Source organism: Triticum aestivum, chromosome 2D (genome assembly GCF_018294505.1).
Source record: "Triticum aestivum cultivar Chinese Spring chromosome 2D, IWGSC CS RefSeq v2.1, whole genome shotgun sequence".
NCBI lineage: Eukaryota > Viridiplantae > Streptophyta > Magnoliopsida > Poales > Poaceae > Triticum > Triticum aestivum.
Genome location: NC_057799.1, coordinates 24,144,291 through 24,161,312, shown reverse-complemented (window position 1 = coordinate 24,161,312; position 17,022 = coordinate 24,144,291). Strand labels below are relative to the sequence as shown.

Below are 17,022 nucleotides of genomic sequence, written 5' to 3'. Positions count from 1 at the left end.
CCGCTCTCCCTACCGGCAATGCGACACTCACCGCTCTCCCACCGTTGCCATGGTAGTTGGGGTGTGTGCAACGTGCACTTGTAGTCATGGGTGTGTTTATCTGTCGGACTGTCCTCTCTTATGAAAACCCACTTACAAAACTTCCTCCCCCCCCCCAACTACAATTACAAATTGTTATAAAAATAGTGGTATTTTTAAATTACATTATTTCCTAAAAAAAAGAAACACACACCCATGCCCTCATGTGCTAAACACACATGGCCTCATGTGCTAAACACACACACGGCATACTAAGAGAAAAAAAAGGATAGCGTAGTGGATGCAAACAAAAATACTAAAGAAACAAGAAGAAGAAAAAAGGCTTGTAATTATTAAACTAATGATTTCTGCAGAAAAAATCTAAGCGATTGCCCAACAATTCTTAATAAAAAATTCTCTAATTTTTTTTGACCAACTACAGTAGAGATTTTTCCCTACTGACCCTCCAAAAAAATGAACAGCACACATATGCATTGTTATTTTTCATTTTTCAAATCATCTGTGATGGAAAAAAATGTTTCTCTCGTTCATGGAGGCGTTTAGAAAAACTAATTATCTACAAAAGACAATTAAAAATGCACATTAAAAAAGATATATAAAAAAGAGAGATATAAAGACAGCCTGAAACATATATGCTTCATCATTGAAAAAAAAGGATTTCAAACATTGATAGAAAAATATACATACAGTTTTGCCGCAAAAAGCATAACAAAACATAAGAGTCACATTAAAATAACATTAACACATATCGATGGATCTTGACATACGAGTTAACTAACAAATAAAAAGTTCAACATAGCAGAAAACAAGGCACATTGGGTCTTGACATATCATAGAAGTACTGTTATTCGTTCCCCTGGTCAAAGATTGTCTACCCAAGAATCTTGATCCTGAGCAAGACATCAACAGCGTCGGTCATGCTCTCCTTGAAGCCAATGAGAACGACCGAATTGACAGCAAAGCCTCTGCTAGCTGCGAAGTCCTTCCACTTCTTGCTGTCCAACACAATGTGGCCGTCATCAGAAATTTGCTATCTGATTCTTTTGAAATTCCCACCAACAACATAAACGCCCACAACACCCTGCTCCTCAAAAGGCACAGCAACATCAACTTTCTTGGGGATTTTCTGTGCGCCACAAAAAGTTTACACAAAAAAGACAAATTAAAAGCAGTTTCAGATTTAAAACTAGCAAAAAAAGCATTTGAACATTTAACAGATTTCAAAAAGGTTTTAACTTATAGTTAAACTAATAAAAACAAAAGTAAAACAATTTCAGAATTAATAGTTTCACTAATGCAAAAAATTCCAACGAAAGTGCTTGCACCTTTTACTCAAAATCTAGACACGCAAATAGAAAAAAAAGTGAAAAAACCGTGAGAAAATGGATACATACCATGCTTCCCAAAAGAACATCAGTCCTCGTGAGGCGGTGCACAAATGCCAACCCTATGAACCCATTGCTGAGCGGAAGCAGCCAATCTAGATCTGACTCCTCTTCCTGAGTCAACTCAAGCCCCCTAGTGCGAACAAATATCATCATCGTCATCATTGTTGTCGGCTTGTCTATCCTCGTCTTCTTCATCTGAGACTTCCATGTAGTCATCCTCACCCTCAGATCCTTCATCTTCGGCACCATTCCCGAAATGAATCACACAGACAACTGCCCTTGGGAAAACAAGTAGAAGAGAACCAGCTGGCCCTTCCCCAACTTGTTGTCTGCAACAAATTTCCTCCACCCACTACCATACATTGCGCTCTCTATGGGCCCCTTGTGACACTTAACGGTGTATGTCCGTTTGTTTGCCTTAAACTTCAGTGTATCCCCTGTCATGTCGTTGAAACGAACTCTTTCGTTGCATGGCACAACCTGTTGTGTGTTGAACACAAAAAAAGAACAAAAAAAGATCATCAAAACTGCCTGAAAAATGAGTTGAGCACTGATATAGAAGTCAAAAAGTTGCAAAACAACCTAAAAATCAGTCTAGAACTAGCATAGGTTACTACACATGACATAAACGCGCATCTAGTTCAAAACTCTGTGAGAAAAACAAATATCAACCTTCAACAACAACAAAAAATTATGTGATGATAAGTACCTAAAAAATAAAGATCAGAACAACGGAAAAAACAAAATAAACAAAATAAAAATATATAGGTTGCGCAGTTACCGCTGTGTTTTTGAACTCCTTCCAGACAAACATGCTCATCCCGCTTGTCCTGCTCTCGCCGTAGCAAGGGCTCAAACAAACTTTGCACGCCATCTTATGTGCCGCATAAAAAAAGCGATAAATTTGTGCTAGTGAGATGCATACATATTCAGCTAAAAATGATTTTTAGAGGAAAAAACTTGTATCCTTCCGAAGAGAAAGATTTCGAGATAATGATGAGATATCATTGGCGTCGCCACTAATGACCAAAAAAAAGAAAATAAATAAATTTGCGATGCGGGGATCCATCAAAAGACCATATTATCTTGATTTCATATACAAAAAAGGAATGAACATCATACTGATTCATACGGGTTTTTGGCAGAAAAAGAAAAAAGAAACTAAAATAAAACATGCTGTTGCTGGATACTTACTTTCATTAATCATTCCTTTTTAAATAGATAAAAGTATCAGCAAAAATAAAAAAAAATAAAACAAGGCCACAACCTAGTGATAGATTTAAGCAGTAATATGTACTATTTTACATAGAAAAGTTTCAGAAAAAACAAGCTACTGATTATATAGGGGCTATCAAAATAAAATGAACATACCTACTCCTACTGATACATTAAGTAAATCAGTAGTAAAATATTCTCTTGTTTCCATAGAAAAAAATTCAAAAACATGCTACTGATTTAGCGAAAAGAGCCTAACACATCATCTATATTGTCACCCCCACTGATGTACAAAAAGGGTGTAAAAAAATGAACTATACTCTATGTACAGAGGATGTTGATAAAACCTACTACCTACAAGCATAAAGAAGAAAAAGTGGTCTTGATAATCCTACTTCTAGTACAATCCAAAAGAAATAGAACACTTCATCTCAGTATATTGGGCTACTAAAAACAAAATTAGTACTACTAGTTGTAAAACTAAACTTTACTCGATAGTTCAAAAAACAAAGGAAAAAAAAGCAAAAATCTGGATTAGATAAGTGAATCTAGCTGTAACAAAAAAGAAACCAGCATCATACTCACATCCGCCACACCGACATTGCCGATCGACGATCGTGAGGGAGAGACACTATTGTGCATTTTAACACCCAAGAAAAAAACAAACCTAAAAAAAGGTATAAACTATGGACGCAATTCTCTGCTTGAAACTACTAATCAGATATTTAATAATAAAAAAAGAATGGTACCTCATCTTGCGGGGGTAAGTATTGACATACAAAAATCCTATCTACTCTACTGGATACATGGGCACAGTAACAAAACTCCTACAGTACTGCAGCAGACATGCACTTAGCTTGGGCGAGGACCTCATGTTGCTGACTCACAACAAGCCCATGGACTAAAATCTATTTTCAGACTAAGAAGCTAACAAAAAAAGTGAAATCAAAAAGTCTAAAAAGTGAGGTCCCTTTGAGACCCTACAAAAAAGGCCTAGCAGCCGCTCACTCTGGCCGGCCCCTTTGAGACACTACAAAAAATACAACTTGATCTTGACTGTACAAACTACCACCTCCAAATCAATCCTCCAATCTATTGATTGCTTGAACAAATAAGGATACAAAAAAATGCCTATAGATCCTGTCCATTATAAACTTGAATCTTCTATTCTACACTTGATCCACAAACAAAACAACCCCCAATCCCCTACAGATCTACGGTGAAGCATCAAACAAGAAACAAGACAAAAAAAGGATGGAGAAGAAAAACTAGGGGGGCAACTCACTCCAACAGCAGCGCTGGCCATCCCCTCTCTTCTCCCCCTCCGGATTTCTTCTGATTTGAGACTGGGAAGTGGAGAGAGACGATGTGGAATGACCTCTGACTCCCCGTTCCCCTCTTCTTAATCTCCACGGGGGTGGCCGCTTCCCCTTCCTCTCTTTAATCCGGCTCAAAAAACAAAACGCAGAAAACAAACGAACAAAGAGCCCGCACGGAAACACAGCCCAGCCCACAAAACGCTCGCGCGGGATCGCGATTCGACAGAAAAAAAAACAAACGGGCCGGTCCACGTCTTAGACAGGCCGAAACGAGGAACAACCCGCTCCAGCGCGAATCTGCACGCTGCACAAGATCGGACGGCTGACCAGTCGACTGAGACTTCGCCAAGTCTCAGTCGACTGATTTTTAGCAGCACCGTTTCATATTTTGTGATTTAACTTCAACCAATAATCTGACCAATAACATGCCAGTTATATTTCATAATAATTATAGCATTGGAAACTTTGTTCGAGTACGAATTCAGTGGCATGTCTTTTTGTGGCCCATACCCAGCATTTTGTTGGCCAAACTGATTTTGAATCTCACAATGCGCCAAAGCCACGAAAACTGGATGGAGTAGTTTTTTTTTTCTTCTCTTTTGAGAAAGGATGGACGGAGTAGTTTATTTGTAGCCCCGGCAGGGACAAGTGCGCTGTTAATAGTTAATTACTTAGATAACAGTGCGCTTCCCATCTAGATCAGATCCGTTTGAGGGCTAAACACTCACTAAACTCACTCTCTCTTTCTCACTGTCGCTCTCCGCCGCTTGACCTCTTCTCACCACCGGCGCTCGTCCCGCCCCTTGCTCCCCACTCCCAATCCTGCTGCTCCACCTCGCGGTCAGCAGCGCAGCTCCCGTCACCTCCTCACCTGCCTGCAGTGAAGTCACCTGTCACCACAGCGACGGTGGCTCCCGGATCTGGACCAGCCGCACCACGGCCGCATATCACCAGGTACCAAAGTCAGATCTCTCTCTCTCTCTTTCTCTATCAAAGTCTCAAAGACTCAACACAACCCCCTTTCTGTAGCTAGCTGGGGCTAGGCAGACGGCAGCGGCTTCCATCACCGGCAGACCGACACCTCGTGCACGCGTCAACGTACATGCCTACTCTCTCCTTTAATTTGCAGCTACCAGCAGCCAAGATTTATCACATTTTGTTGGTTCCTGGGACGATGCAGGTGCAGAACGTCCTCCATCCCTGCATCCAATCAGGGGATGGCCGACGCGACCTTTGATGTGGCGCAATGGGTGGTGGGGAAGGCGCTAGCCTCCGTTGCAGATGGCGTGCTGGAGTCCTGGGCGGCCAGCAGGAACTTTGGTCTCAACATTGAGGCCCTCCGCACGGAACTGCTGCAGGTGCAGGCCATGCTCGAACGAGCTGCCACCAAGGAGCTCGTCGGACCGGCCACGGAGAAGCTGTTGCAGAATCTGCAGGACTCGGCCCACAATGCCGAGGACTTGCTGGACGAGCTGCACTACTTTCGCATCCACGACAAGCTCCACAACATGTACGAGGCTGCTGACGAGCACGGCAAGGATTGCGTTTGCGACCTCGCCCTCAATGCTCGCCACACCACCAAAGCTCTTGGCAAATAGCTGGCATCTTTGTGTGCGTATTGCTTTGGTGCCAACCGCTGGCCATCCCCGACAAGAAGATGCAAGACAAAATGTCAGCTGTTGTGCTTGGCAGCGTGGTAGGCAGAGGTCAAAAATGTCAGCTGGCCATTCCTCCTTAGCACCAAAAGCAAATCAAATTGATCAGGAGGTCAGCGGATGCATGCCCAAGCTTGGTAAACTCTTCGAAGGCACATCTTCCCTGCATTCACATGTTAGTGGTGATGAAGACCGTGGTAATGTGCAAGAAATACCAATTCCTGAGTTTAATAGGGTTGAGTTCTCTCGAAAGATCAAGGACACTCTAGAGCAACTGAAGCGTATAAGCGAGGATGTTGACAAGATTCTGAAACATTGTGGCCCAAGAACTGTCCTAGACGTTGCACACCGCCGTCCCACCACCACACCTCAGAGTGCAGAGCCAAAACTGTATGGGAGGGCCCTTATCATGAATAATATCATACATGATATCACCAAGGGTCAATACCGTGACAAGGGTCTAACTGTGCTTCCGGTTATTGGTCCGGGGGGAATGGGGAAGACAACTCTGATACAGCACATATATAACAACGAACAAGTGCAGAATCATTTTCCAGTCAGGATTTGGATATGTGTGTCGTTCAATTTCAACCTGGGTAAGGTGCTAGAATAGATTAAAGAAGATACCTTACCGTTGAAGGTGAAAATGGGTGTAGTACAACACAAGAGCTGATTGAACACAGATTGAAACACAAAAGATTCTTACTTGTATTGGATGATATATGGCAGTTTACTGATGTGGATGACTGGAAAAAACTATTGTTGATACTCGGCAAGTCACAAGAAAAGGGTTCCATAATTCTAGTCACAACTCGGCAAAAAGAAATAGCAGATCAGGTTAAGGAAACTGAAGAGCCAGAAGAACTGGACGGTCTAGAACCTGGAGAATTTAAGAAGTTATTCCTTGTATATGTCTTTGATGCTGAGCAATATCCAAGAGATAAACTTCATTTGCTTGACACTGGAGATGAGATAATGGGAAAGCTAAAGGGCTCCCCTCTTGCAGCAAAGACTGTTGGTATATTACTAAGGACAGACCCTAGTTTGGCTCATTGGAGAAGGGTCCTAAACAGTAAACAGTGGGCGAAACAGACCAATGGAATTATGTCTGCCTTGGAGCTTAGCTATGACTTTCTCCCTTTCCATCTGCAACGGTGCTTTTCCTATTCTGCATTATTTCCCGAAGATTACTATTTCAGAAGCCATGAGCTTATCAGCCTGTGGATTGGACTAGATATTTTGATGCTTGCTGGTCAAAATCAAACATTTGAAGACATAGGTCTGAGAAATTTAAAGGAGTTAGTCATCCATGGATTTTTCATAGAAGAGGAAACTGATGGTGATCTGTGTTATGTTATGCATGACCTACTGCATGATTTGGCATCGAAGGTTGCATCTCATGATTGTCTCAGTTTACGTCTCCCTAGTGTTGGATCAGTAGAAATTCAGCCAACCACCCGCCACTTGTCTATAAGCACAGAGGGCTTAGGTGAATCTGATGCAGTTTCTGGTGGAAAATTGAAGAATGAATTGGAAGAACTGAAGACAAGATTTAAGGTTGAAGATTTGCAAACATTGTTATTATTTGGAGAAATGGATGAAGGTTTTGTCAAGATATTTGGTGATTTTTTGGGGGAAGCGAACACTCTTCATGTTCTTCATTTGCCAAGCATGCTTTGTCCCGTGGTATCCCTGTTACAAAACTTCTCAAAACTTGTGCACCTCCGATACCTTTGTCTAGGGACATGGAAGAGTGAGATGCATTTACCACTGAACATCTCTAAATTTTATCATTTAAGGATTCTAAATCTTGAGTTGTGGGGTGACAGTCGTGATTTGCCCTAAGACATGTGCAACCTTGCCAAATTATGCCATTTTTATGTTCCAGGTGGTGGTCAGCTTCATTCTGATATTTATAAAGTGGGAAAACTTAAACTCTTAGAAGAGTTAAAGGTATTCAAGTCAATAAAAAATCCGAAGGGTTTGAACCAAAGCAACTAGAGCACTTGAGCAAGCTAAGGGAGCTTGGCATCTACAACCTTGAGAAGATAGATATTGTAGAAGAAGCAGCTCAAGCAAAACTGATGGAGAAAAAATACTTGAAGAGGTTAACATTGAACTGGGATAGTGAGTGGTCTAATGTTGAGGCTAGTGTTGAAGCAGTGGTTCTTGAGAGCCTTCAACCTCATGCAGATCTTGAAGTGTTGTGTATTAGAGGGCATGGAGGTCCTTGTCCAACATGGCTGGGTGATGAGTTCGCTGTTGAAGGTCTACAATCTCTTTATCTGGATAGTGTTTCTTGGGAAGTTTTCCCTTCTTTAGGGAAGGCTTGGGATCTTCGTGAGCTAAAATTGAAGCATATTGCAAGACTGAAGGATTTTATCATAGAGAAAAGCTTTTGCAGCCTAATAAAGCTTACACTCATTGGCCTAGGAAGTTTTGAAAATTGGGTTTACACAGGTGAACAAGAGTCTTCCGTTGGTGGAGACTTGTTGCCACCGACTACTCACATGTTTCCTCTTTTGCAAGTTCTGATTATTAGGAAGTGCCCAAAACTCTTGGGGTTTCCTTTCTCAACCAACATTGTTTCCCCAGATTGGTTTCCCAAACTACAAAAGCTTGTGGTATTGGACTGTCCAGAATTCTTGTCAGTGACTCCCGTCTCCTGGATGGAAGGTCTGCCTTGTGTCATTATGCGAAATGTAAAGCTACTAGCGTCTTTTCGGTACTCAAAATCATCCAATGGAGCAGAATTGGAAATTTATGGAGGGGTTGATTTGCATAGCATAGACCAAGTGTTAGTTTTTGATAAAGAATTTGGTCTTGAGAACCTGACACTATCGTGCTGCCCACCTCTGTAGCTGAAGCACCTTCTGATGTTAACCTCGCTGAGGACATTGATTGTAGAAGATTCAGTTGGTCTAGTTGGACCATTAGGAGGAGGTCAGAGTGATGTGGAGTGGCAGCTCCCTGTTGAGCATATGCATGTCAATAGGTTAAATGGTAATAGTGGGAAGGAATTGACAGAGCTCCTCCCCGACCTCCCAAAGCTCTCCAAATTGGAAATACGGAGTTGTAAAAACATAAAAGGGCTGGTAGTGGGGGTGGATGTGCAACAAACAACACAAGAAGCATCAGAGATGGGGGGAGGTGAAATAAAAGCAACAACAGAGGAAGAGGATGATGGGGTGCTGCTCCTCCCAGCTCATCTCTGTGACTCACTACGGGAATTGGATTTCCTTGACTGCCCAGAGCTGGTCCTGGTGGACCCACCAACTCTTGTTCCTGGTGGAGGAGGGCTCCAAGCCTTGCGATCCCTCCAGAGATTAGAAATAAAAAGTATTGCACAAACTTTCTATCCCGTCTTGGCTCTTTTTCCCGTCACATTTTCCCTTACTCCCTGTAGTTCCTGAAGCTTGTGGGTGTGGAAGGCATGGGGACACTGGAGCCCCTCTCAAACCTCTGCTCTCTTACAACATTAGAATTGCAGGATTGTGGAGAGGATCTGGAATGTCAGGGCTTGCAGTCTCTCCTTACAACCGGGGGCCAGCTTAACAAATTAGAGATCATGGGTAGCCCTAGATTCTTTGCTGATTGGGATCCCAATCCCAAACGGGCTTTGGAGGATGCTGAGGGAGGTGAAGAGCAGCAGACACAGCTTGTTTCATCCACACTGCGTGAGCTCATGACGGATGACATAGCAGGAGTTCTTGCTGCACCCGTCTGCAGATTCCTCTCTTCCTCCCTCACCAAGCTACAACTTTTGAGGAATTGGTGTGGAGGGATGGAGCGGTTCAGCAAGGAGCAAGAGGATGCCCTTCAGCTCCTCTCCTCCCTCCAGGAACTAAAGTTTTGGAATTTCAAGGACCTTCAACAACTCCCTGCAGGGCTGCGTAACCTTACCAGCCTCAAGATATTATCAGTCAACTGTTGTCCACCCATCTTGTCATTGCCCAACGATGCCCTCCCGGATTCACTAGAAAAGCTATATGTCAGATACAACTGCACCCAGGAGCTAAAACAGCAGTGCAGGGGTTGGAGGGAACCATCCCTGAAATCATAAGAGAAGAATGGTGATCCAAGGTAACACAAACATACTTTCTTGTGTTTTCCCACATTGCCGTTTGCCTGCAATCCCGCTTAATAACTATTTATTTGTTCCCATCCACCGTGCAGGACAATGCCTTGGAGTTCTCTTGTACATTCTTCTAGCCTTGTAGAGCTCTTCCCTTCCCATTCAAACACATGCATGACACAAGGGCCTTGTGGTTGTGGTCTTCCTTCCTGTACTTAAATCTGGTAAGTACATCTAAACTCGAACTTTACTCCGTCTGTGCTATATCCGATTGGCCCTGATCTTTCACCACACACTAATAACAGCAATATTTGGGGACTTTTGGTGGAGAAGTGTATGAATAGGAGAAGTTGATCTATCCAGCAACCAGAAATTAGATAGAATATATAATTTGGTGGAAGCAAAGTAGATGTGAGAGGAGAAGCAGAAAATAAGATGGGGAATAAGCACATGGGGGTGCACCCAAATACCTTTCTGATTGAGATTTCTCAGCACCTTTCTTTGAGGCAGAGCAGGAACAACATACTTCTAAACGAACTATAATTGGGTTCCCTCCTGGTTCTAATTTCAGGCCGAGCCATTACATGCAAATTAGCTGCAGGAACCTTCATTAGGGACGTCTAACTTATTTTTGCAGGGTATGTTGTGATGTCATATGGTCAAGACGTGATGATATATAAATTGTTGTATGAGATGATCATGTTTTGTAACAGTTATCGGACACTGGCAGGAGCCTTATGGTTGTCGCTTTATTGTATGAAATGCAATCGCCATGTACTTGCTTTACTTTATCACTAAGCAGTAGCGATAGTCATGATAGCAATAGTTGGCGAGACGACAACGATGCTTCGATAGAGATCAAGGTGTCAAGCCGGTGACGATGGTGATCATGACGGTGCTTTGGAGATGGAGATCAAAGGCACAAGATGATGATGGCCATATCATATCACTTATATTGATTGCATGTGATGTTTATCCTTTATGCTTCTAATTTTTCTTAGTTTGGCGGTAGCATTATAAGATGATTTCTCACTAAATTTCAATGTATAAGTGTTCTCCCTGAGTATGCACCGTTGCAACAGTTCATCGTGCCGAGGCACCACGTGATGATCGGGTGTGATAAGCTCTACGTTCACATACAACGGGTGCAAGCCAGTTTTGCACACGCAGAATACTCGGGTTAAACTTGACAAGCCTAGCATATGCAGATATGGCCTCGGAACACTCAGACCGAAAGGCCGAGTGTGAATCATATAGTAGATATGATCAACATAGTGATGTTCACCATTGAAAAACTACTCCATCTCCCATGATGATCGGACATGGTTTAGTTTATTTGGATCACGTGATCACTTAGATGATTAGAGGTATGTCTATCGAAGTCGGAGGTCTGAAGTAATATGATTAATTGAACTTTAATTTACATGAACTTAGTACCTGATAGTATTTTGCATGTCTATGTTGTTGTAGATCAATGACCTGTGCTTCTGTTCCTTTGAATTTTAATGTGTTCCTAGAGAAAGCTAAGTTGAAAGATGATGGTAGCAACTACACGGACTGGGTCCATAACTTGAGGATTACCCTCATTGCTGCACAGAAGAATTACGTCCTGGAAGCACCACTAGGTGTACCACCCGCGCCGGCAACTGCAGACATTGTGAATGCATGGCAGTCGCGTGTTGATGACTACTCGATAGTTCAGTGTGCCATACTTTACGGCTTAGAACCGGGACTTCAACGACGTTTTGAACGTCATGGAGCATATGAGATGTTTCAAGAGTTGAAGTTAATATTTCAAGCAAATGACCGGATTGAGAGATATGAAGTCTCCAATAAGTTCTATAGCTGCAAAATGGAGGAGAATAGTTCTGTCAGTGAACACATACTCAGAATGTCCGGATACCACAACCACTTGACTCAACTGGGACTTAATCTTCCTAATGATAGTATCATTGACAGAGTTCCTCAATCACTGCCACCAAACTACAAAAGCTTCGTAATGAACTATAATATGCAAGGGATGGATGAGACAATTCCCGAGCTCTTCACAGTGCTAAAGGCTGCGGAGGTAGAAATCAAGAAGGAGCATCAAGTGTTGATGGTCAACAAGACCACCAGTTTCAAGAAAAAGGGTAAAGGGAAGAAGGGGAAATTCAAGAATAACGGCAAGCAAGTTGTTGCTCAAGTGAAGAAGCCCAAGTCTGGACCTAAGCCTGAGACTGAGTGCTTCTACTGCAAAGGGACTGGTCACTGGAAGCGGAACTGCCCCAAGTATTTGGCGGATAAGAAGGACGGCAAAGTGAAAGGTATATTTTATATACATGTTATTGATGTGTACTTAACTAATGCTCGCAGTAGCGCTTGGGTATTTGATACTGGTTCTGTTGCTCATATTTGCAACTCGAAACAGGGGCTACGGATTAAGCGAAGATTGGCTAAGGACGAGGTCACGATGCGTGTGGGAAATAGTTCCAAAGTCGATGTAATCGCCGTCGGCACGCTACCTCTACATCTACCTTCGGGATTAGTTTTAGACCTGAATAATTGTTATTTGGTACCAGCGTTGAGCATGAACATTATATCTGGATCTTGTTTGATGCGAGACGGTTATTCATTTAAATCAGAGAATAATGGTTGTTCTATTATATGAGTAATATCTTTTATGGTCATGCATCCTTGATGAGTGGTCTATTTTTACTAAATCTCGATAGTAGTGATACACATGTTCATAGTATTGAAGCCAAAATATATAAGTTCAATAATGATAGTGCAACTTATTTGTGGCACTGCCGTTTAGGTCATATTGGTGTAAAGCGCATGAAGAAACTCCATACTGATGGACTTTTGGAATCACTTGATTATGAATCACTTGGTACATGCAAACCATGCCTCATGGGCAAGATGACTAAAACTCCGTTCTCCGGAACAATGGAGCGAGCAATAGATTTGTTGGAAATAATACATACTGATGTATGCAGTCCGATTTATATTGAGGCTCGCGGCGGGTATCATTATTTTCTGACCTTCACAAATGATTTGAGCAGATATGGGTATATCTACTTGATGAAACATAAGTCTGAAATATTTGAAAAGTTCAAAGAATTTCAGAGTGAAGTGGAAAATCATGTAACAAGAAAATAAAGTTTCTGTGATCTGATCGTGGAGGAGAATAGTTACGAGTTTGGTCTTCATTTGAAACAATGCGGCATAGTTTCGCAACTCACGCCACCCGGAACACCACAGCGTAATGGTGTGTCCGAACGTCGTCAGCGCACCTTATTAGATATGGTGCGATCTATGATGTCTCTTACTGATTTACCTCTATCGTTTCGGGGTTATGCTTTAGGGATGGTTGCATTCACGTTTAATAGGGCGCCATCTAAATTCGTTGGGACGACACCTTATGAACTATGGTTTGGCAAGAAATCCAAGTTGTCGTTTCTTAAAGTTTGGGGCTGCGATGCTTATGTGAAAAAGCTTCAACCTGATAAGCTCGAACCCAAATCGAAGAAATGTTTCTTCATAGGATACCCAAAAGAGACTGTTGGGTACACCTTCTACCACAGATCCGAAGGCAAGATATTCGTTGCTAAGAATGGGTCCTTTCTAGAGAAGGAGTTTCTCTCGAAAGAAGTGAGTGGGAGGAAAGTAGAACTTGATGAGGTAATTGTACCTTCTCCCGAATTGGAAAGTAGTACATCACAGAAGTCAGTTCCAGTGATTCCTACACCAATTAGTGAGGAAGCTAATGATGATGATCACGAAACTTTTGATCGGGTTACTACCGAACCTCGTAGGTCAACCAGAGTAAGATCCGCACCAGAGTGGTACGGTAATCCTATTCTGGAGGTCATGTTACTTGACCATGACGAACCTACGAACTATGAGGAAGCGATGATGGGCCCTGATTCCGCGAAATGGCTTGAGGCCATGAAATCTGAGATGGGATCCATGTATGAGAACAAAGTGTGGACTTTGGTTGACTTGCCCGATGATCGGCAAGCCATAGAGAATAAATGGATCTTCAAGAAGAAGACTGACGCTGACGGTAATGTTACTGTCTACAAAGCTCGACGTGTTGCGGAAGGTTTTCGACAAGTTCAAGGAGTTGACTACGATGAGACCTTCTCACCCGCAGCGATGCTTAAGTCTGTCCGAATCATGTTAGCAATTGTCGCATTTTATGATTATGAAATTTGGCAAATGGATGTCAAAACTGCATTCCTGAATTGGTTTCTGGAAGAAGAGTTGTATATGATGCAACCCGAAGGTTTTGTCGATCCAAAGGATGCTAACAAAGTGTACAAGCTCCAGCGATCCATTTATGGACTGGTGCAAGCATCTCGGAGTTGGAATAAATGTTTTTATAGTGTGATCAAAGCATATGGTTTTACACAGACTTTTGGAGAAGCCTGTATTTACAAGAAAGTGAGTGGGAGCTCTGTAGCATTTCATTATTATATGTGGATGACATATTGTTGATTGGAAATGATATAGAATTTCTGGGTAGCATAAAAGGATACTTGAATAAGAGTTTTTCAATGAAAGACCTCGGTGAAGCTGCTTATATATTGAGCATCAAGATCTATGGAGATAGACTAGCACAAATGCCCGTGCGTTGCAACGGGGGACATTGTTATCCGGCTCATGCATCCACTTATTTCCGTCTGTCCGCCCTATGTCCTCTTTCTCTCTTGGAGAGCTCCTCTAGTAACACAACGAGCTTCTCCGGAACTCGTTATCTTCTTCTCATGTTATCATTCTCATCCTCCCCTTATTGATTTTCAAGCCGACTCATTGAGTTGATCGATAAATGGTAACTCCAAGACGTATATAAATTGGTGGTTCTTGTTCTATGGTGGTGAGGTGGTACTATTTATGATAACAGAAAGAGCCAACATGTTGAGTTGGTGTGTTTTTTCAGGCCCAGTTGAGGCCCAATGTGCGTTGCAATGGTAGAAAGAGTTTTTCCATGTCTCTGTCTCATGGCATTGAACTAACCTATAAGAAACTTCATTACATCATGCCAAGTATTTACCGCACTCTGAGGATTGAGTTGACAGACTATTATAATCACGATTATATACCGTAGATACATTTTGGCAAGAATATTGTGTTTCTAAATATGCCAGGCAAAGTGAAGTAGGGATCTTATTGCGAAGCAATAAAATAGCTTCGTCTCCACCCATGAAAGCACAGAGATATGCAAATATGTAGTCATGTGGTTGCGGTTTGGTTAAAATCTATCACAAATCAAATTATACACATAAAAGTGTCAAGACTTGTGGCAACCACCGAAGGTAGTGACTTGCTGGTTCGAAGGAACATCCCAGGAGAGTGACATCGTAAAGAGCAAATGAAGGGCATACAAATTACAGTTAGCACATTTTTATAATGAATTTTTCTTATACGCCCATTAAGAAATATTTTGAAATTATATTGTTCTGTATGCAATATTTAAGTTGATTTCATTGATACATAACATGCCTGCAAGCTACCAGCTACTGTTATTTTGGAAACAGAAATTACCACATCTAGAGAAAAAACAGATGAATGGAATACAATACTCAAGTTGTTTTCCCTTCCTAAAAAATAGGAAGTGAAATATAACTCTATAAAGCTATTGAACAAAGTAATAGGAAAGATAGCTCTACATGATTGTAAATTGAGAACCACACCAACTGGTACTACACTTTTCATGAAAGGAAAAACTGGCACTACACTTTGTTGAGAATCATGTATCAACAAAAATCATATTTGTACAGGAGCCAAGGTGGAAGGTCACATACGTATCTATTATTGTGTAGATATAACATTATATATGATGGAAGTGCACCCAATGAGGCTACAGATGAAAACCTGGGTGCCGTGGCTGCCAAGAAAGCCGGCGGGGAGTTAGAAGTTGACGAGCAAACTCCAGAAGATTTGGGTGTGTAGCAAACAGACCTCAAACAGTCTGATCTCTGTGCATAATTGTCATCCCTGGATCGGTAATGCTGACACGCACAGTACTTGAAGGAATTATTACAGAGTAGCAATCACACACTTATTACATCGAATGTCTCAAAAGATAACTTATTACAATAAAATATGGCTTAAGGCCATCTAATACGATAACAGCGGAAGGCTTGGAAAATAAAGTGAGTCCATCAACTCCAACGGCATCACTGAGTGAAAGACCACGACCTAAGGCTCCTTACTCGTCGTCTGAAAAGTCTGCAACATGATACGTTGCAGCCCGAAAACGGGTCAGCACATGGAATATGCTGGCAATGTAACACAAGAGAGTAATATGAACAGAATAATGCTATCACTACATGCATATATGGCTGGTGGAGGCTGTATGGTAAATATGTTTTGCGAAAAGCCAATTTTTCCGTACAACAAAGGAATATATTTTATTCAACTATCATGGTGGTTGTTAAACATTGAGAATGGTAAAGCCCATCTCAATCCCAATTAAAAAGTAATTAATAACCCAATCAAATTTTATAATTAAGAGTGATGAGATCCACATGATAATCCAAGAAACTAGATACTCAAGATGTCCATAACCGGGGACACGGCTAACCATGATTAGTTTGTACACTCTGCAGATGTCTGTTCACTTTTCCCCACAAGACTCAATCTCCTCCGTTTGATTTCTTGCACTACATGATGTTTGAGAAACGGATGACCGAGACACAGTCTTTCCGAAGAGGTCCCCTTAACCGATAGATAGGCATGTACACCTACAATCCCCTACATCTGCTGGCCCATCATGGAAAGGTTTCCCACAACTTACTCAACTATGCCAGAGCCCATAATGGCATGTGGCTACACACGGAAGTTTCTAGCATAAATAATCTTATGATACCTTTGAGCCTGGGTGGCAGTCCATAGGAGAATCACACGGTACCCCGGGATTTCCAAAAATACAAGCAATCACTGGAATTCCCCAGGTGCCTCAATCCACCCAGATGTGTATTAAAGTTGCCACCTTAAGTTAACCATCAATTAACAATACTCACATCTGTCATGAAAATACTCAAACCCAATCCACGTCTACGAGCATAGCATGGCAATATAAGCATAACGTAATAGTAACTCCCAAGGTTTGAATGCATGGCAATAGGTTCCTACCTCATCAACTACTTCACAAACCCACAATTTAAATCAGATCCTAACCATGCAACTGTTTGAGGATGAAACTAATGCATAAAAACAGGGTATGAAAGGGATATGATCAAAGTGTTACTTGCCTTGCTGATGATCCGCTAAACCTAGAGACTCGTAGTAGCACGCTTCGCACTCCGGGTACTCTATCGCAAACAAACAAGCATACAATAAGC

At 41.9% G+C, this 17,022-nt stretch overlaps 1 pseudogene; it reads left to right on the top strand.

Annotated features, from left to right (window-relative positions):
* Positions 1-5,178: 5,178 nt before the first annotated feature.
* On the top strand, positions 5,179-9,910 carry LOC123055565 (disease resistance protein RGA2-like; annotated as a pseudogene).
* The last annotated feature ends 7,112 nt before the right edge of the window (positions 9,911-17,022 follow it).